General features: G+C 40.0%; 1 protein-coding gene across 2 annotated transcripts in view; it reads right to left on the reverse strand.

Annotated features, from left to right (window-relative positions):
- The window catches only part of HIPK2 (homeodomain interacting protein kinase 2), a 155,274-nt gene that overhangs the window by 65,125 nt on the left and 68,352 nt on the right, over positions 1 to 21,797 (reverse strand). The window lies entirely within an intron of this gene.

A 21,797-nucleotide genomic window follows, 5' to 3' on the forward strand; every position in this document is an offset into this window, starting at 1 on the left:
AAGAATTTGCAATCTTCGTTGCCTTCTCCTAGCCTACCTATCAGATTGACTGACTGATTTAAATGTATAGTTGAAGATCAAAACAAGAGAAAAAAATGTATTAACCCTAAAAGAAATGTGGAGTTATAACATATGGGGAACAAAAGTTAAATATTGGGGGCTTTCTGAAACAAACATAATGAATCAGACTAGTTGGAACATGAGTGAAACGTGGCATCTTCTAACAGCAATCACATTCCTTTGAGCAGATATTAGCTATAATTTATTAACATTTCTGTTTTGTTTCCTTTCACTCCTCATCCCAGTTCAAAATTACTGGGACATGAAGTGCTTTTGCCCACTGTAATGTAAACAAATGATATCCATAGTTGTCATGACACAAAGCAGCCACTGAAGTTAATGCTCCATAGACAGATATTATTATTCTGTAAAAATACCAAAAGAAATCAGCAAGCTAAAAATAAATCAAAGAGTATCCCATTGACTTAAATGATCAGATAATTAAAATAGGAAAGCAACTTTAATAAATAAGTCAATTTTCTGTCTTGACTATTCTTGGATCCATAAAATAAAGAGAAGTAAAGAATTAAAATAGCAGCAGGATACTTTGCCTGCTTGATAGAAATCTATCAACCATATCAACTATATGACACAGCTTTGGCTCACTATATTCTGTGGCTTGAAGCAACAAATTGAATGATACTTCTATCTCACTTTATGCACAGAAGTTATCTGCAGTTAAGTTTCATTAACACAGGCCAAAAGAAATGACCATCCATCTATGTCTTGGATGTACTTGTGAAGAAAACATGAAAGTTCAACAAAGCCAATAGAAATTCAAAACTTGGAAGCTCAGTCTATATTTTTGCATATTTTCTATATTTTCTACTAATTTACTCCGATTACTTTAGCATTTCAGACCAATGGTAGACCTTTTATAGATTCGTAAAACACTTTTTACTTCCCAAATAAAGTAAGACACAGACCATTACTGAATGCTCAAGCATTCAACAGGCTAATTTCCCTCACTTCTAACACGTAAAATATTCTAAAAGAAATACTTTTGTGGATGCTGGCATCAACAACAAAATTAAACTCATACAATACAATAGCAGAGTTGGAAGGGACCTTGGAGGTCTTCTAGTCCAACCCCTTGCCTAGGCAGGAAACCTTATACTGTTTCTACCCCAAACTAGTGCTGGCTGGATTTTTCCATGCTGGTGGGGTGCAATGGTTATAGACCCTCACATCTGGAAGATGTTAAAATGGTGAAGAGCTGGTGTGGATGAAACCACCCTCTGATCATCTTTCCGAAAAGGAGGTGTTCATCCATAAATATGAATCATAATTAAAGTGTCAATCTTACAAAATCACCCATTTTTAATTTCATTATAGAGATTTGACACGGTGATCATCTACAACAGTTCGTAAATAATGTTTTGTTTCACTAGAGAATAGAAGCGCTGTTCTCTCATAGCAAGACGCCAAAGGTAATTTGTGAGTAAAATGTCTCCTAGTTATTAATTTATGAGGCATCAGTACCTGAATTTATCTTGGTTCATTAATAAAAAGTAGATAAAAAGATGAAACAAAACAAAATGTAGTACTTTTTCCATCACAAATTGGGGAGGAGAGATAAACTTTTATTCCAGGATGCTTTCTAAATTATGCTGCTTGGTGTATTAAATTATAGCAAAGAACATATTACTTAAACTGCTCTACATGAAACAATCTATATTTCCATCAGTAACTCTCTAATATATGCACAGCTAGAATATGCAGAGATTATAAATATTTTAACAGATAAACATGCCAATTAAGGCATAAAATCCATGTTATGCTTTTGTGCTCCTCTTATTGACCTACCAAGGCGACTTGCAACATACAACAGGTTTTGTAATACTTCCATGTGGGGATTCTGGGATAATTTGAAAACTGCTCCAAATCTCCTTCATCCTACAGTGTCAGGAGTGTCTTAGAGCTGAGCCAACTATTTTCATGGCAGCTGCAGCAAAACTTGCATTTTGTTTTGCAACACTTTACAGAGTTTGGAAGCTGTCCAGTTTTTTCAGCTGGCAGAACTCTTGTCTTACTTGCTTCATGACTTTTCAAAGCTCTGATATCACCCCAATCCCAGGCATCATAGAGCTTCACTTAATTATTAAATTTTTATCTGGACTGTATAGGACATTCTTGACTTACGATCACAAGTGAGGCCAACATTTATTTTCCCAAGGGAGACATCCGTTAAGTGAACATGACCATTTTTGGCAGCACAGTTTGTGCTGCTGCTACGGCCTAGAGGTGCAGCTCTCGCCTCACAATCAGGAGGTTGTGAGTTCAATCCTAGGTAGAGGCAGATGCAGGGTCTCCTGCTTGGACAGGGGATTGGACTAGATGACCTGCAACGTCCCTTCCAATTCTGTTAATCTGTTAATTTCTTATTGCAACAAAGGTCAATGTAGTTGCCTTAATGCAGGGCTGTCAAACTCGCGTCCCACAGGCCTCATACGCTGGCCACACCTAGACCTGGTTTAGTGAAGGGGGGGAAATCCCAATAGGTCATGTGATGACACGAGTTTGACACCCCTGCCTTAATGGTTCCAACTCTGTGACATCATCAGACATATCCTCCCAGCCCTTAGAGCAGCGACACAGGCCTACCACGCCCCTGAACTGGTTCTTGCTTCAGTGCATGTGCAGAACAATTTTTATTGCACTGTGCATGCGTGCACAGCGTGCATCAAGCGCATCATGCGCCCATGAGCAAACTGGCAGTAGTGAGTGCCGGAACCCACCCCTGCCTTAGAAGCCAAAGCAATCATTTTAATAGTTCAGTGCTCAGTTCAAGAAAAGCTGCCCACACCTGCTTTATAATATGTTAATGTGCCTATTTAAAGACTCATGCTCAATGGAATACTAGTCCTATTCTTTGCCATCCACTATCTATCAAGGAGGAGCAAATGTACTTTGACAAAGGTGATAGACATTAAGAATAATGAGCACACTGATTAAGGGGGATATTTTACACATATACAAACACAAAGATCTGAGGAAGTCTGTACCTACTGATTTGAGCAGAGAGAAGACTGAACCTGGCAATGCAATTATGAAAGGTAATGGAGTCTGATTTACATTTCAGAATTTGTTAGCTCATTTTTAATTGGGAAGTAATTTGCAATGCAAGTGAAATGATTAGATTAGAAAGCTACTCAGCAGTTTAGTATAGTAGACTTCAGAAAGCTTCACTGAGTAGGTTGTGTATTATCTCAGACTGTATGCCCCCCATACATTTCCCATTCTCCTTCACGTCCTACACTGCTAATGAGTTGCATCTTCATTAATTAAAGCATTCTGGCACATTCTCTGCAATTATTATTTTTGAGGGAATGTTCTTACAACAGGTCATTGTAAGAAATGGGTGTGTACAAGAAAGCTGGATAGACAGAAAAGAATAACACTCCCGTGATCTTAAAAAATAAAATAATACCAGCTGTGGAACAGTGTCCCAGTTGTCCATAACAGACCCAGTTCTGAAACTGTATCTCATGAAGCCATAATTTAACAATTAAACCCACCCTTTTAAGCAACCTTGGATGAGTACAGACAAGGAAATCCTTCTCTTTGGACAGCCAATCTTTTAAATTAATGGATTAATGGTATCTTTAATATTCATGGAAGCATATAATTGCATTTCATTCTGTGCACTTTAGTTACAGATGCACACCACAAGATTTTTGAGAAGTGGGCATATTTTAAAAACTCTAAGAAAAGTAAGGTTTCAGTATTAAATAACTCTTCTGATTTATTAACCAGTACGCAGGTAAAAGTATTGAGTGTGCATATATCCTATTATCCCAAGATATTATGGTGGCACTCATCCTGAACGTAAACATAACAGAATAATAGAGTTGCTAAAAACATGCTAATGGGCAGTTAACTACATTCATGAAGAAAGCAGGATAATGGTCTCAACTTAAACAAAGGAAAATACCAGGTAAATGTTTGGAAAAAATTCTGAAGGGAAAATGGAATTTGAAATGAAATCTATTGTTCAGAGATTGGATGAGAAACTTACATTGGAATTCCAACAATGTACTGAGAGTTAATGGTATGAGGCTTCCAATTCTAAAATATTGTGTTACAAGCAACATATCACCAAAAAGCCAAAGGTTTTTGTTTTGTTTTATTCTGTTTCAATGATCTGCTTATGAACTCCCAAAGACATTCAGTTGGTTATTGCCATAGAGGGTTGGGAATATAAAGATTACTGTACATTGAAGAAAAGGCAGAGAGGTTTTAATTATAACTTCTGGGACCCCAATGTTTTAATATTCTTGCTTGTTTGCTTTCCTGAGATGGGAACATGGCCATGATTAGGGTTGTTTCAACCTGTCCATTTTTTAAAGCAAGGTAAGAATAGAATAGAATAGAATAGAATAGAATAGAATAGAATAGAATAGAATAGAATTCTTTATTGGCCAAGTGTAATTGGATACACGAGGAATTTGTCTTTGGTGCATATGCTCTCAGTGTACCTAAAATGTCAAGATACATTAGTCAAGAATCATAAGGCAAGATAATACAGGAAGCATGGCTATTGAAACAAGACACAGACTTGTCATTTGTCTTGAATGGCATGAGGAATCCTGCCTTTGGAGACAGAAGATCTCCAAAATGTCTCCCAAGCTTATGATTCCATGACTATTGACAGTTTTAAAAAAATTAAAATTTGTAGTGCGTTTAAAAAACAACTAAATATGCAAATCATATGATTAATTACCCCGTTACCATAAACAAAAATGATGTAGTAGGTGAGTATCTAATAGCTTTCTTTGGAAAACCAATTCAGTCAAGCTGTTTGTACCATAAATATATAATTTCACTGACACATTCAACTAAACCTATAGTTTCAGAGCACATTAAGCCAAAACCAGCAATTCATATTACGGCTTAGTGTATGTTGTAAACTTAGTGAACGAGTTTGGTCCTTGGTAGAATGGATTGCAATAAGGAATGGATGACACTAAGGGAAGAATCCACAAGCTTGATATACTTAGCTGAAAGCATTTGCTCATGACATGAGAGCTAGGGAAAACCAATGGTCTACTGGGATCCCTTCATTTTGGGGTATCAAGCAAAAGCATCCATGGGATTGGGGGCAGGAGGGAAGGAAATGGTTGTGCCTAGATCACCAAAATATTCTTCAATAAGAGGCCTTTACATCATGATAGCAATAGCACTTAGACTTATATACCACTTTACAGTGCTTTACAGCCCTCTCTAAGCAGTTTACAGAGTCAGCATATTGCCCCCAAGAATCTGGGTCTTCATTTTACCAACCTCAGAAGAATGGAAGACTAAGTCAACCTTGAGCCTGGTGAGAACTGAACTGCCGAATTGCAGGCAGCCAGCAGTCACCAGAAGTAGTTTGCAGTACTACACTCTAACCACTGCGCCACCATGACTCATGATGCCTTCCAACTGCTGATGATCAGGCTAGTTGGAAATTCTGAAAGATTCCTGCAGAACTGGAGAACCTCAGGTTGAGAAAGGTTGAAGTATGGCATCTATGGATTTACTATAGTCCCACTATAGCTCTTAATATTAGGATTAAGTATTAACTATCATTATGGTTAAAAAACAAACCAGTATTGCTGTGGGTATTACATCATCCAGCAGCTGATTCAAAATAAGACTATGGTACGTGTAATAGTGATATACTGTAAAGCAAAGATTACTAGTATCTCAGAAGTATGTATTACTACCCTTATTTTGGAGACTGAATTCCCACAGTTTGAAGGCAGAATTAATTGAAATCATGGTATACTTATTCATAGACAATCATGGACAATTCTGTACATAATAGCATTTTCTTTGTTTTGTGGACAGAGCTCCTGAAATAGGAACAGTCTATTAAAATAGTGAAGAACAGATGGCATTCCTCCCCTTGTTGGACCCTACTCATAGCAAGCTCAGTTGGTTTATTCATTTCTTCCCAAACGAACAGATTCCAGTCATTTCTCATAATTTCCTTGCACCACAGGAAACTCCTGATTACTTCATCCTTTTTCGTATGTATGTAACTACTGTTGTCCCAGCAATAATGAGCTGTTATTTCCCACATTCTGCTTTTGCTATGCATTCTTCTTCTCTTACAGTAAACACAGCTTGCAATCTTTTTATACAACAAGGCTGCTTTCCAGCATGTACTTTAAAAATATAATGCAAATAAGAAAGCTAGGTCTTCTATTTCTGTGGAATACAATGGGGGCCTTTTGCAAACTTGTTCATTCTTACCCACCTGTACTGGAAAGCTAAGAAATTCTCACACTTCTATCCCAGGCATCTCCTATGTCATGTTTAAGATAATAAACAAGGGAGAGTTACTTAAAAAAAATAATCAGCTCTTGGAACACAGAAGCATTTACTCTCAAGCACTGGTCAAGGTGAACAAAACACCATTGTCCTACCATGCCTGCTTACTAAGTCTCACAATTATTTGGTGGTTTATCCTCCTTCGTGAAGTTTCAGCTTCTAGAATGTTGCATGTGAATAGGAATAAGCTGTTCTGCCCCAGTGAGGCTGTCAAAGAAGGTAAGCGTAGGGAAATAAATGCAGGTAACACAAATTATGCATTATAACATTTGAATTGCAAACTCGGAATGATTGCTCTCTTACGATTTATTTAAAAAAAACATGTTTAGAATTCTACCTCTACAAATAGGAAAAAAGAACTGTAGAAGATGACTGAGGTAAGGTCAAATACATCATCAGTATGGAGTCCCAATGCCCCTGGAAGATACATAAGTCCGGCCACTCTTGAGGTCCATTGACTCTTAACTGCCTCCAATTTGTCTTAACCATTAGTACATCAGATTCTTGCACAGGCTGTATGGAATAAACTCACAGTGCTTTTGAACTCTATCCTGGCTCCTGGTTTCTTCTGCTTGACAAGAATATTCCAATTTTAAGGAGCATATGCTGTTTTAGTGGAAAGAAGACATTAATTTACAAAGAAAAGATGATTATATTGGACTCATTCCTTGAATCAGGGGAGGGAGGATGGTTGAGTTCTATCATAAAAGACCCACCATGAATCACTTTGGATGCAATGATGACGCATTTTGTGAAGAGCCTCTTCCCAGGAATTAGACCCACCATGAGTCACCTTGGATGAAATGATGGCATATTTTGTGAAGAGTCTCTTCCTTGGAATTTATGACAAATTCCAGGATTGGCAGTTGGTTTTACCTGAACTGCTATTTTCGGGGCTCGGACAGGAGCTCCAGTGTATGGTATTGACACGCCCATTTGGCCATGAGACTGGGATGAAGCTGAAGACTTCTTTTTGAAGTTGACAGAGAACCCCAGCCCCTAAAGGGTGTCCATGACCTGCTAGAGGTTTGCCCTCATCTGACCCGGGGATGCCCCCTGGATGAGGACGTCATCCAGGTAGCAATGTAGCCTAATGGGAAAGCCCCTTAGGTAGGCTGCCACCACCACCAGTATCTCGGTGAATGACCTAGGTGCAGAGGATAATCCAAAGGGAAGGGCCCTGTATTGGAAGTAGCAGCCCAGGGAGGAGAACTGCAGGTACTGCCTGTGGAGTGGGAGGATGGGAATATGGAGATAAGCCTCCATGAGATCTATAGAAGCCATTTAATCCCCCTCCCGTATGCCTGCTAGAATGGATTTAAGTGAGGCCATCTTGAACCTGTGGTACACAAGATGTTGGTTCAAGAGCTTCAAGTCGAGAATAGCTCTCCAACCCCCCCCCCAAGCTTTCGGCACAAGGAACAGATTTGAGTAGAACCCCCGGCCCACCTGGTCCGAGGGGACCGGTTCTATCGCGGCGATATCAAGCAGATGCTTAATGGCCTGATGCATCCACCTGCGTTTGTCTAGATTTTGCACCGGGGGAAATGTGCAAAAGTTGTTGGGGGGGGGGGGATGGAGAGGAAATCTAGCTGAAGCCCATGTGAGACAGTGCTGATTACACAGGCGTCAGAGGAAATTCTCGCCCAGGCGTCGGAGAAGAGAGCCAGGTGGGTTCGATCTATTTGCCCCGGTGGTAGGGGCGCCCACCTCCCCCTCAAAAGGGCTGCTTACTCTGAAGCTGGAATCCAGCCGCCAAAGCCATTTCCAGTAGATTGGTGCGATGGCGGGGGGGTGCCTCTGGGCTGGGAATTCCTAGCCTCTAGCCTCCCAATTGCATAAAATACCCCAGGGATCGGCACCATGTGCTTTGCAAAGCCGGAAATGGCTGCCGCGACCTCAGCACTCTCTCCGATCCCAAGGATACAAAGTAACACTCCCTGGTGGTTAGAAATGAAAACCATATAGAGCTACTTACAGGCTAGAGCAGAGAGCTAGCTACGGTGACTGCAGAGGCAAGGAGGTTCCAGTAGAGATAGAAATCGCAGGTGAAGTTAAAAATATGTCTCATCTTTTAGCCGGACTGAGATGAAGAGGGAGAAGGAAGGGTGGCGCACAGAGGCGTGTCTTCAGCTTCATCCCAGTCTCGTGGCCAAATGGGCATGTCAATACCATCCACTGGAGCCTCCTGTCCCTCGCTCCGGAAAAAGAGGCTTTTCACAAAATGTGCCATCCTTGCATCCAAGGTGACTCATGGTGGGTCTTTTATGGTAGAACCCAACCTAGGAATGAATCCAATATCATCATCTTTTCTTTGTAAATTAATGTCTTCTTGCCACGGCTGCATTTCAATAGTTAATGAAGCAAATGTCTCCCTGTACATGATTTTATTTGGTATATATAAAACATACGAATCTTCACATTGTCCTAAAAGGCATAGGTCAACTCTGCAAGGCAATATTTGAGCTGAGATCCTCAAAAATATCAAGCAGTGTTTCTACACACACACACACACACACACACACACACACACACACACACTTATACCTTTCATCAATACACCTAAATACTTTTAGAGCCAACTGAAATAGTGGCCATATTTGTAGCAAATAGTTTTCTAAGTTGCGTGAAAAAAACTACTTCTTTCTTCTCACCTTCATAAACAGAAAGCTAATGGTTGACAATGTTCTAGCCAGCTGTTTCCCACATTCCACAGTGGGTCAATAACTAATCAGGGACAACTAAGTCCGAGAAAGTCCTAAGGCCTCTATCCTTGCTATCTAGAAATAATAGCATGTAACAACGTAGACCCAAGCTATGTTTGCATGTAATTGTAAGCCAGAATACCTAGTTTGTTAAAAGCAATCTGTAAAGATATTAATTTATTGGAAGAACTTATATGGATTCCATCTCGCACAGTAAACCTAGGAGTACCCAATAATAAACAGAAATAGAGCAAACATTCCCACCAGCTATTAACTTCCTGGTTCAACCCCTATCCTAGCCAGGTCTTCACTGCCTCCCAAAAAGCTAAAAGATGCAGACAATTCATTCATTTCTCTCTATCCTTTGTATCCCCACTGAGGATCCTTTTCAGTCCTAACAATCTAACTAACCACTTCCTGGCTAATTTCGTGCTTTGAATGTACCTAAAAAGTTGTTACTGTTCTCCTTCAGACTTTTTAACCTATGTTCCTCTTCCTTTATTTTCATCTTTAAAACTTCTCTGTCATAGTTTGTGCTCTATTCTCCTTTCTGTTTCCTGAAGAAAATCTTAAATCTTACAATTTCCCGGACACTACTACGAAGTAATGGTGACTCTTCCTGGATCCTGCCTTTCTTATATTGTTCAGTATTGATACAGTCTTATCCTGCCTAAATCTGCATTTATCTCTGTGTATGTTTATGTTTCTGATGATCATAAAACACAACTCAGTTTCACACGGCTCAACATCACAGCTGTTGGTTGGTGATGTCATCTTCAGTCACTTTATTAAAATAAAGTTTCAAATTTAAATTATAGTCTGCTCAAAGCATGGGTCTAATTTAGGAGTTAAAAGTGCTATAATTGTGTAGCTTTTATATAACAATCAGGTGTTACTGTTGGTGACAATATGAAGTTTTCATCAATTGTGATAATAAATGACAACCTTAATGAGAAAAAAAAATCCATTTCTAGTCACTATGAATTTTTCTAGATGTTAAGCTTTTTGGATCACATCATTTTCATATTTTTATTCTTGATACTATGAATGACATACAGGAACATGCTAGTTGAAGGTAACATTTTTTAAGTAGCATATATTTTGCCAACAGATTTCTATCTAATATGTTCTTGGAAATAATTATCTCTGTGTTTTAGCAACTAGGAAAAAACGTCTCTGAGGAATAAAAATAAATATAGAAGCGCTCTCCTAGCTACATATTCCTTTGCTAAAAATCTGTTTCATTTTATTTTGCATCCATTAATTTTACAGTGAAGCATAACATTTTCCCTTCGGCTTGATGATTTGAGTCTCTTAGCAGCCATCAGCTGAGACAATTGACAATCAGGAAACATCTTGTCAAGATATTGTCTCGTCTTCTCCTTCTTCTTCCTCCCACCCTACCTTCAAAGGTCTTTGAAAAACCAAGGTAAAAAAGAACATACAAGGAATGGCACTTAAATACTTCCTCTTGCTTTCCACCAGAGACAGAATTGTAGGAGTTGATTTATACCACCGTTTACATCACAAGAGTCCATTCCTCTTTTTAGTACAGGAATCCAAATTAAAGCATCCCAGAGACATGCAGTCCAGCTCTGAACAACACCTCTCTGGATAATTGATTTCACTGTCATGGAGCTGAAAATACTTATTTCTAGCTATAACCTTTTCTGCAAGTTTAGCCTGAATGGTCAGTTTCTCTGCACCTGCCATACAAAGGTACAAGATTCATACCTCCTAGTGCTGTTCATTATAGCAACCAGGAAGTTACATAAGATCTACACTCTTCGTGGCAATTCTTCCTTAGCTTTGAATTCCAAGAGGAGTCTGGAGCCCAAACACAACTGAAAGGCCACAAGATGGGGAAACTACTGTAATCATCACATCAAAAGACAACTTCTTCATTTTCTTATAATGTATACTACCTTGCTTTATTAGAAGAACCATGGGCCTCTTGAGCTGCTACCATCAGAGAGTCACTATGTCACCTGAAGTCCTTCTGGGCGAGCTTCTGCATCACTTTCTTTTGGTAAGTACCCTTAACCCTTAAGCAGTCTATTTGCAAGTACCATGGAAAAGATGGCAGAACCCCACAAGTGCTAAGTAATGCCACTAGATGGTGCTCAAGAATCTTACTTTGGTTTGCTTTTCAAAGCTAAAAATCGGAAATACAATGACCCAAACTTTCATGATTGCTAAATCTGAGTTTATATGAAATTGACCTGAGTTTCTTTTACCATTACTACTTTTTTTTAAAAAAATTTTTTTTATTCATTTAGGACAGGAGTCTCAAACTTGATTTCATTGAGGGCCGCATCAGGGTTATGTTTGACCTCAGAGGCCAGGAGGCATGGCCAGCTCAACATCACTCATGTCGGGGGCACCTGTGGTGGCCCAGGTGGGCTGGGGTCCTCCTGCAGGCAAAAACGGAGCTTGGGAAGGTTGTGCGTGACCCTCCCGGGCTCCGTTTTCGGAAGTGATGGCCTCATGCTCCATTTTCAATAGCAGGAGGCTGCAGGAGGCCATCTCAGCCACAAATGGAGCCAAGGAGTTTGGATGGCCTGCTGGCCCGCGGGCCGTATCTAAGCACTCTGTGGTTTAGAGTTAGGTCTTGAGTTTGACACCCCTCATTTAGGGGGTACCATTCACAGAGAATTCTCAGTTATTGTTAGAAGGAATCAGCTCTAATCATTACCAAAATAAGAAGCAGATGGAAACTGGGATCCTGACAAAGAGTGTTACCCCACTCATTACAGCATTTAGCCAACAGGAAGAGGCAGAGGTATTTGAACTTGGGTTTGTATCTAGAAAGAGCTCACTTTTATTACACACTGGTTATTGGGATTCTTTCATAATGACTTCTCAGATTGTCTTTAATACGTTACTTATCATAAGTTTTTGTCTGCCTGTTAAACTGGTTCTTCTTTAGTCTGCTGGAGAGAAGTAGAACATTGCCTTGAGTGACGCTGTGTGACATCATATAATGGTGCCCTTCACCTGAAAAGTTGCTGCTTTGAAGGACTAGGAATTCTAGTTCAAGTCACTTACAGCCCAGCAAAAATCCACCGTGGTCAGTAACATCATCAAGGAAAGACAAATTATAAGGAGATTTTCCAAATACAGCATGTATTTCCTATAAAAACCAAAATGCTCTTTGCAAATACATCTGCCTCCAAATTAGAGGGTTGTTTTTTACTTGAAGCACTTCAATGAAAAGCTAACACAAGCGAAGAGGGACTATTCAGGGTTGCTACCTGAAAATATTTCAACAGTCTTCTAAAGAGAGGGCAGAGGAAGAATCAGAGATCAGAAAGCCACAGAATACGTATTATGGCATCTTCCATGAAAGGAAAAGCTAAAAGCATTGAAGCTGACAAATACAAAGTGAGGATTATAAAATTATGAACATTATACAAAGGAAGACGGGGGTGGGTTGCTACCGGTGTTAGTGCCAGTTCGCAACCCGTGTGCAATATGCGCACACAAGATGCGCTAGATGCTCACTGCGTCTGGCACAGAACATGCGCACAACAACTTACAGTGAACTGTGTGTGTGCAGTCAATAAAATCCAAAGCGGTGGTAACCATGCGGCAACGAAAGAACCAGTTTGGGGGTGCGGCAGGCCTAGGTCGCTGCTGGTTCTGCGAACCCAAGCCTGAATTTCACTACCGGTTCGACCGAACCAGGTCGAAACTCTAGGAACCCACCTCTGGAGGAAGGGGAGCCTAGATCTCCAGTTCTGCTCTTGCTCTTTAAAAAAATAGTTTTGTGCTGATACTTCAAACTGTTTTAAGACCAGTACAAATTTCATTTTATACCTGGGGAAAACATAACCAAGGATTTATATGGTTATAAATCCAACTATAGATTGGGAATTACAAGGAATTTAGTGCAGGAAAGAAATTAATGTACTCAAATAGAAAATAAATCAGTAGTAAGAGCAGAATTTGGATAGAATTATTTAAAGCTTTTGCCGCAAGTATTGGGAGAGAGAATGCTGCAATAGGCTTTGGGAAGAGCCTGCCCAAATCTTCTCTCTACACCCCAATTTACAAATCAAAATGCATCCCACCAAATCTTTATTTCATTTCCTCTGTACCTGAGGCACAGACACTGCAAAAGTGCTTCATTGCACCAGGATAAAAAATCCCTCTCCCAATATTAAATATCAAAAGTAGATAAGAATCTCCCCAATTTCTGTGTTCCCTTGACCATTTGACTCAATTTCTAAAGTCTCACTTTTTTTTAAAGTCCTGCCTTTAAATATATATATTTTTATTTGTTTTTATTGTTAGAAAAATATTTATTATTACTTTTTTAAAAAATATTTGAAAAACTAGAGTGGAGGGAATTGACTTTTGTTTAATACTAATTCATAACTTCAAACAAAATTTTAACCTAATATTTTGTCCATCAGAAATTAAGAGGTTCCTTCTCAATTGCCTCTTATTCTACTATCCTAATCAAAACTTCAAGGTGAAGTTGGGGGGGAAAGTTAAGATCCTGGAAATTGAAGCAGGAAATCCTTGACAATGCAAATATCACGGCTCAGGGTGACTCAGCCTTCCATCCTTCCGAGGTGGGTAAAATGAGGACCCGGATTGTTGGGGGCAATATGCTGACTCTCTGTAAACCGCTTAGAGAGGCTGAAAGCCCTATGAAGCGGTATTTAAGTCTACTGCTATTGCTATTGCTATCATCAAAGATATCTTACAACAGATTCGTAGCCAACAATTCATTTATCTTTTCTGTACCGAGAAATTCAAATAATCAGTTGGAATATTGATTATTGACTCCCAAGCATAATTTGTGATGCAATCTTTGAGTTTTACTTAACTGAAAGAATAGTGGTAGTGGTTTACAGGTCTCCACAATTCAACCTTTAGAACTAAAACAAGAACATCCAGTCAGCAACAGTAAATTCATAACTAAATTCAGAAAACAAACTGACTTAAATTCTGCTCTCGGGGACGTTTCTGTAAAATTGCTGGATTATCTGTAACAAGCTGTCAAAGATATTCATGGAGGAACTATGCATGAGATTAACTTCATATTTGTAAAGGAAACATAGAAGGAAAACACTCCAAAGTCACAGCTGAGATCTCTTTTCCTGAGCAAGATATGGCAACCTGCTATACACATCAGACTATTTAGTCTATTTGAGCCAGTTTTCAAGTAGTGTTTAATGGTATCAGCGTAAAACTGGGAGGCCACGAGTCCTAGTCCCACTTTAGGTACAAAGCCAGCTGGATGGCTTTGGGCCAGTCATTTTCTCTCATCCCTAGGAAAGAGGAAATGGCAAACCACTTTGAAAAACCTTGCTAAACTGCAAACGACTTCTCCAACAGTCTGTCAAACACCAGGGAAATCAGGAGATACAGGCAGTTTCACATGGGTATAAAGATTTATTGCAAGCTTAAGTTCTCCACAAGAATCTGAACTACTAACGTTGAAGGAATCAGCGGGAGTTAAGAATAGAAAGGAATTCAAGCTGGGCTGGACTTAGATCTCTTGTGGGCCTGAATGGATTCATGATTGATAATGCATTAGAAACCCCTCCCCCCCTTGAGCTCAGCCTGGTCATCTCTACAACACTCCTACACTGGATTCTTTGAGGGCTGGATCAGCATTGTACTTCTCCTGCACGGGCCAGCTGGGAGGATGGGGACAGTACAGATGCCTTCTGCATCCTGCTGGCCACCACACCCACCCACCCCGGGCCCTGATTGGTCAGCAGAGTGCTGCAGAAGGCAGTCCAGGCCCAAAATAGGGTGCCCCATTTTGGCTGCCAGATGGCACTGTGGAATCACGAGCTGAGGCTGGGAGGCAAGTCAACCAGAAGATGTTTATTGTAAACCAGAATAACAGAAATGAACTACTCGGGTTGACAGCCTTTTATATGGAAGCTGTCAACCCCCGGCAACCAATTAGAACCACGTCAATTCTCCCGCCAGAACGCTCCATGAGTTTTACCAATGAGAGCCCAGATCCTGCGCTGATTGACACCTGAGGCACATAATTTGCGATTTCCAGGCTGCCCCCACGGCCAGATTAAGCACCTCGCGGGCTGGATTCAAACCAGCGGACCTTGAGTTTTGACAGTCCTGTCTACCCAGTCTCTAAGAAATGGATACAATTGAAAGGAAAGACGGGGGGGGGGGGAGAAATGACCATCAACCCAAGGAAAGTTTCTGAGAAAGAAGAAACTCTCAAAATCCAAGTGAAGTCCCCTATCATGCCTACTATTTATCTTCTCTCTCTCTCTCTCTCTCTATCTATCTATCTATCTCTCTATCTCTCTATCTATCTATCTGGAAATGACAGAAATCCAATCTAGGACTTTTAACCTACAAAACAGATATTCATCCATAGAATATAGTCTGTGATTTTAACACCGTCACAGTTGCGTAAATAGGTTTGAATAATTATCACATCCTTGAACAGCTATGTTTACAACAGCATTCCCAATCTGGGCTTCCTCTAGATTTGTTAAAACTCTCACAATGTTTATACTCACTGGGGAATTTGGACATGGGGACTGCTGGTCTACAAGTGTCCCTGAAATAATATTATGTAATGTGTTCCAACACTGAGTTGGATCCTTAGCTCACCTAGCTCAACAGGGTGCACTGTACAATAAATTGTATTGGTTTAAGCATTTTATTTTCAGTGTTGTTGTGGCCCACCAGCGGAACTGGCAGCAGAGTCGGACAGTGGGAGGTTGGGGAGGAACATGGCCCAGTCCTGAAAGCTGGGGAAGGCTCGGAGGATGGCTCTGCGTTGGAGACAGAGATGGGGTTTGAGGCTGTCTGGCAGTGATCAGGTGCCTACAGAGCTAGACAGCAGTAAGGCAGAGGAACAGCTGGAGCCTGTTCCCAGTGTGCGCATGCGCAGAGCTGCCAGAAAAAAAGAACAACTCAGAAATCAGGGTAGACTTGGGAGTAAAATCACAGGTGGAAGGTTATTGTTCCCTCCCATAGGAAATAAAAGAGGAGCGAAAGGGGAGTGGGCTTTTGCAGGAAACAATTAGTTTGTTCAGTCGTTAGATTAGTTTCAGGAATGTGAAGATCTGTCCGTGAATCTCAGAGACTCTGTGCTCAGTCTTTCTTTGCACAGCACCTCATTTGAAAAATATTTACATGACAGCTTTCCAAGATAGATAAGGTCTGTAATCATAAATATTCCTTTGAAAGACTGTTTGCCAGGCTTGTTGAATGTGAATGAGAGGAATTCACATTTGTTTAATAAAAAGGGGTTTTGTCAGGACCAGGACTCTGCCTCGTGCTTTTTGGGGAAGCCTAGGTCAGAACAAGTGCCTACATAGACACTACATACCAGAATAGACAGAGCCAAAATCAGCAATACATAGGAACAAAGCAATTATGAGCAGGGAATTTTCTTGTATGTGGGCACTGCACACCAATACCATTTTAACTTGTCAATCCCTCAGAAGCATTGAGGATGATTCAGAATTGTCTGCACTTCTGCCCACTGCAAAATGTTGAGAATAAGGAGCAAGGAATTTCATTTAATTGCCATCTCACCCCAAGCTTGTGACAAGTTCTGAAGTAAAAAAAAAAAATTAAAATCTTCTCTCTTCATCCACATCCTTACTTCATCTTCTGCATGTCTCTCTAGTTGTATGTATGTGGGGTATGTGCCTTCGAGTCAGTATTGACACCAAAATGGCTCTCCATCTTGTTATATGCCATGAATGAATGAAAGAATAAAATAATGAATGAAGGAATGAACGAACAAACAAACAAACAAAAAACTGAATGGTTCCTCTGTCATCAAATCATTTTTCCACTTGATCTGCTAAAAATCTAGGAGATGGAATGAGACTGAGGTTTCTGCTAAGAAGAGAAGCTGATCACTTGTAAGCTCCAGAGAGTTACAGATGTTAAAAGAAGATTCACTTTACTGAAATATAAAACACGCTACAACTAATCATAAACTAAACATCTTGTTTATCAAACAGGTTAATTAATCCTCAGTCTGATTGAAGCTGATCCTGGAGTGATGCAAGCACTCTCTGAGATCTCTCTCTTGCTCAATCATCCAGTGGAGAGGAACACCTCACTATTACCAAATGTACAAAAGGATCACTTAGAGATTAGTTTAAGTCTTATAAAATTAGGACATAACATTATAGGTCTTTTTGTGAGGAATTTTCGGCCTGGATTTGGGAATCCATAGTTACATATGCTCTGTTCTATGCAATCAGCTGTATTGCTGAAATGATCTAGAGTTTGTCCAAGGCCTTGGTTTGAGGATTCTGCAAAATCTATAAATTGCTAACAAAATTACCAGTGAATTCAGATCATATTTCATGATTATATTCCAGCTGCTAGCAGTACCCCAATAGTTCTTAAGTCCTGCATTGGTCCTTTCTCCATCAACAACTTGTAAGATCTTCCTATTTTAAGACCTGTGGCTGTGCAATGATTAGAATGAAGTATTGCAGGCTAATTCTGCCCACTGCCAGGAGTTCGATCCTGATCGGCTCAAAGTTGACTCAGCGTTCCATCCTTCCACAGTCGGTAAAACGAGGACCCAGATTTTTGAAGGCAATATGCTGACTCTGTCAGCCACTTAGAGAGGGCTGTAAAGAACTACGAAGCAGTATATAAGTCTAAGTGCTATTGCTATTAAGATCTTTTAGGAGAGATTAAACACAGAATTATTCTTATTTATTGCAGAATCTAACTGCAATCTAAGGTAAAACTTCAATAATTCTGGATACATAATGAGGAAGGAGGAGATGACCTTGATGCTTTAAAAAATAAAAGATAATTTTTAAAAAGAAGCTGACAGAAGACAATATGGCAAAATACTATCACTGATACCACAAGCATGAGCTTGCAAGAATTCAAAGAACAAGTTATTGACAGAGAATCTGGGCAGATTTATTCATAGGATTATGAAGACATGGAAGCAACTGAACAACAGTAAAAATTCTATAAGTAAGCTAAGGATTTCCCCTCTTATTATAGGTTATTCTTCTAAAGTGATTAAAACCTACTTGTTTTAACTGCTATTTTTTTTAAAAAAATAGCATGAGAAAGAACCAGCCCTATGTACCCAAACACACCTCCCTGTGAAATATGTGTGGCTCACACTGATGTGTGAAAGAGAAACAACAGTTTGCTCACGTGTCTGCGAGACTCTCTTCCAGTTGCAAATTTTCCATCCGATCACTTAACAGAGATTCACCATACAAACCATATCAATGCCTATTTTTAAGCCAAATACTTGTCGAATTAAATCCTGGTTCAGTCAGTCCCATATAGGCCAAGAGAGCTACATTTGGGTGCAGTGATTTGAGATGGCAAGGTCATACTGCATATCTGACTAATAGCTCTTTCTGTTCCTAGTGCTGAACGATGAAACAGGAAATGGTGCAAGTTCTTTCGTCAGCGGATTATTGTTCTACCTTTCCTCCCTGCCCCAATTACTGTACCATTAAGGTCTGAATGTGCTAACCAGAAGGAATAAAGATACCAGAAGACCTGGTTTAATTAAAACGTTTAAGGGTACATTCTAAGGCTTCTTGGAAACCACCTGCTTCCCATTTGCTGGGTATAAATTTTTAAGTAACAGGGAAGATTCCATCTCTGATGGTTCATAACAGTAAATTATAGTATTCCACCAACAAGTCATTTAAACAAACTGTTTGCAAAGATCTTCTACCTTGAAGGTTACAGTGAAGAATCTGCCCTTGCCAGATTATCCCTTCTGCCACTTTAGGAGCAACCCTAAACATCTTCTTCAAAATATTGTCCACCAAGCCAGGATTAATTATCACAACAAGATTTTTTTTAAAAAGCAACCAATATTTATTTTGTAGGACTAATCATTATCATGTTTTGTTTGGTCTTTTAATCAATGTTTAAAACATTCACCTGCCATGTATATTTTCTGAAAGCAATTTTATCTCTTTAGTCTGAAATAAACTTTATCATTTATTATAATGAACTGGCAATAAATTCAATGTAAAACAAATTGTATTCAGAGGTGGTATTCAGCCGGTTCAGACCATTACAGGTGAACGGAAATTTTGAGTACTTCAGAGAAGTGGCAAAGATCACCTCTGGTTGGCCCTGTCCTCCCACCCCCGTTGTCCTATATTCCCTTGTTTTTAGCTCAGCTGATTGGCGCAGCAGAATGGATTTCCACTCCTCAACTGAGCTAAAAAGAGCTCAGCTCACCAGCGCTGAACACCGAGGGCGGTCTTTGAGTGCTGTGCACATGTGTGAAGCGTGCTCTCATAGAACCGGTAGGAAAAGATTTGGAGTCCTACCACTGATTGTATTGTTTTCCAATCCGTCTTAGTTCACATGTATATCTATTTTTAAGAGACTTGTTCCACATGCTTTTTACTGTGACACCCTCCCCCACTATTGCCATCAGCATATGCCAGAGCAATAATAGATATATTCCTTATGACTTTGTTCGTAGCCCAATTCAGTTTCCTGATTTTTTTTCTTATAATAAATTGTAATAGAGAAATTAGCTAAAATGGGTGCGGTGACCTCAAAGTCAGAAAGTTGCAAATATTACACAAACATAATCAAGGAATTTGCTGATGCCATGGCTAAAATGCCCTAATACTGCAATGCTTTCTCCCCCAGAAAACAAAACATTCTCCTTTTTTAATTTATATTTATATATACACGTAATTTCAAATTCCTCTGTGGTCTTGGACAGCCTATGAACATCACAGGTAACATTCCAATGATCACACATACTCCCCTCCATCCAGCTTATTAATCACCATCTTAAAAATAAATGTTAAATTTATAATAAAATAAAAATAAATAATTACAAATTAAATTTCAGGGGCTGCAAATGAGGACCACAATGACGATAGCCTCGAGAATTAGAACTCAAAAATGTGTTTTTTAGCACTATAGCAGACCCTGCCACACTATTCATAGCAGCTTTTTCTCCTATGCTTCCTATATCAGGGCAATATAAATGCAGCAACAGGCAGTGAAACCTCTAAATTGTTGCTGTTGTTGAACCATCACTGGGTATCAGAAACTGGTCGAGTGCAATATACAATGCTTCTTATCCCCGTGGAAAATGGGACTCTTCTTGTTTAAAAAAGAGTTTCTAAAAAGTAAAAGAAGGTTGGTGGCTTTTCAGAGTTAGGGTCAGCTGCTGTAAACCCTATGCAAAACTCCAGAGTTACTGTATTTTCCAGAATATAAGACGCACCAAAGTATAAGACGCACCAAGGTTTGAAAAGACAAATTAAAAAAAGAGTAGGTAGGTAGCTAGGGAGAGAGAAATACAATAGGTAGGTAGGGAGAGAGAGAGTAGGTAGGTAGATAGATAGAGGGATAGATAGATAGAGAGAAATACAGTAGGTAGGTAGGGAGAGAGAGGGGGGGGAGAGAGAAATAAAGCCTTATGGAGGCTTATAGAGTGCTGCTGAGGGCTGGGGGGCCAAAAAACAGCCCATTTTTTGCTAATTTCTGCCCTCTCCAGCCCCCAGGAACTCTCTGAAAGCCTCCATAAGGGTATGCATGGCTATTTTTGTGAAGGGGCGGGGTTTCGGTAGGCAAAAAAATGCTGTATTTGATATATAAGACGCACCCAGGTTTTTAGCCTTTTTTTTTTGAGGAAAAAGGTGCGTCTTGTACTCTGAAAAATACGGTAATTCTTACTCAATCCTGAAAAGTTGCTTTCAAACAGAGTTTGAAATCTGGATTTTAATAGACAGTAGTGAGCAAGATGACTGGTAAATGGCTCTTTCAGTCTTCTGAGCATCTTGCTAGGTTTCTTGATGAGAACTAAAGGTAAAGGTTCCCCTCGCACATATGTGCTAGACATTCCTGACTCTAGGGGGCGGTGCTCATCTCTGCTTCAAAGCCGAAGAGGCAGCGCTGTCTGAAGACGTCTCCGTGGTCATCTGGCCAGCATGACTAAAGCACGGAGCACTGTTACCTTCCCACCAAATGTGGTCCCTATTTTTCTACTTGCATTTTTACATGCTTTCGAATTGCTAGGTTGGCAGAAGCTGGGACAAGTAACGGGAGCTGACTCCGTTATGCAGCGTTAGGGATTTGAACCGTCGAACTGCCGACCTTTCTGATCGACAAGCTCAGTGTCTTAGCCACTGAGCCACCGCATCCCTTGATAAGAACTAGCATTACCTACTTTTTACAGGCAAAGCAACTGCTGCACTTAAATTGTGAGACATGGTGAGCATATTTTGATCAAATCTACCAGATTTGAGCATGTCCATGGTATATTTTGATCCAATCGCCCATAATGAAGAATCACCTAACTGATTACTTCTGGATTTGTTAGTCTGCAAGATCTAAAACAACAGTCTTTTGACACCTAACAGCCACATTAATTTATACATAGCATAATTCTATGAAATGTCATACTATAAGAAATCTGCCGTGGAAGAATGTACCAAAGGGCCACATGGAGCTAGAGAAGTGGTTCTCAACCTTCCCAATGCCGCGACCCTTTAATACAGTTCCTCAGGTTGTGGTGGCCCCCAACCATCAAATTGGTGTCTCGGTTCCTAAGACCATCGAAAATATGTGTTTTCCGATGATCTTAGGCGACCCCTGTGAAAGGGTCATTCGACCCCCAAAGGAGTCCCGACCCACAGGTTGAGAACCGCTGAGCTAGAGTGAAACTCAGATTTTTCTGCACCACCGTGGCATACTAAAAAAAAGAGCTATGAT

Source organism: Thamnophis elegans, chromosome 7, assembly GCF_009769535.1.
Source record: "Thamnophis elegans isolate rThaEle1 chromosome 7, rThaEle1.pri, whole genome shotgun sequence".
Taxonomy (NCBI): domain Eukaryota; kingdom Metazoa; phylum Chordata; class Lepidosauria; order Squamata; family Colubridae; genus Thamnophis; species Thamnophis elegans.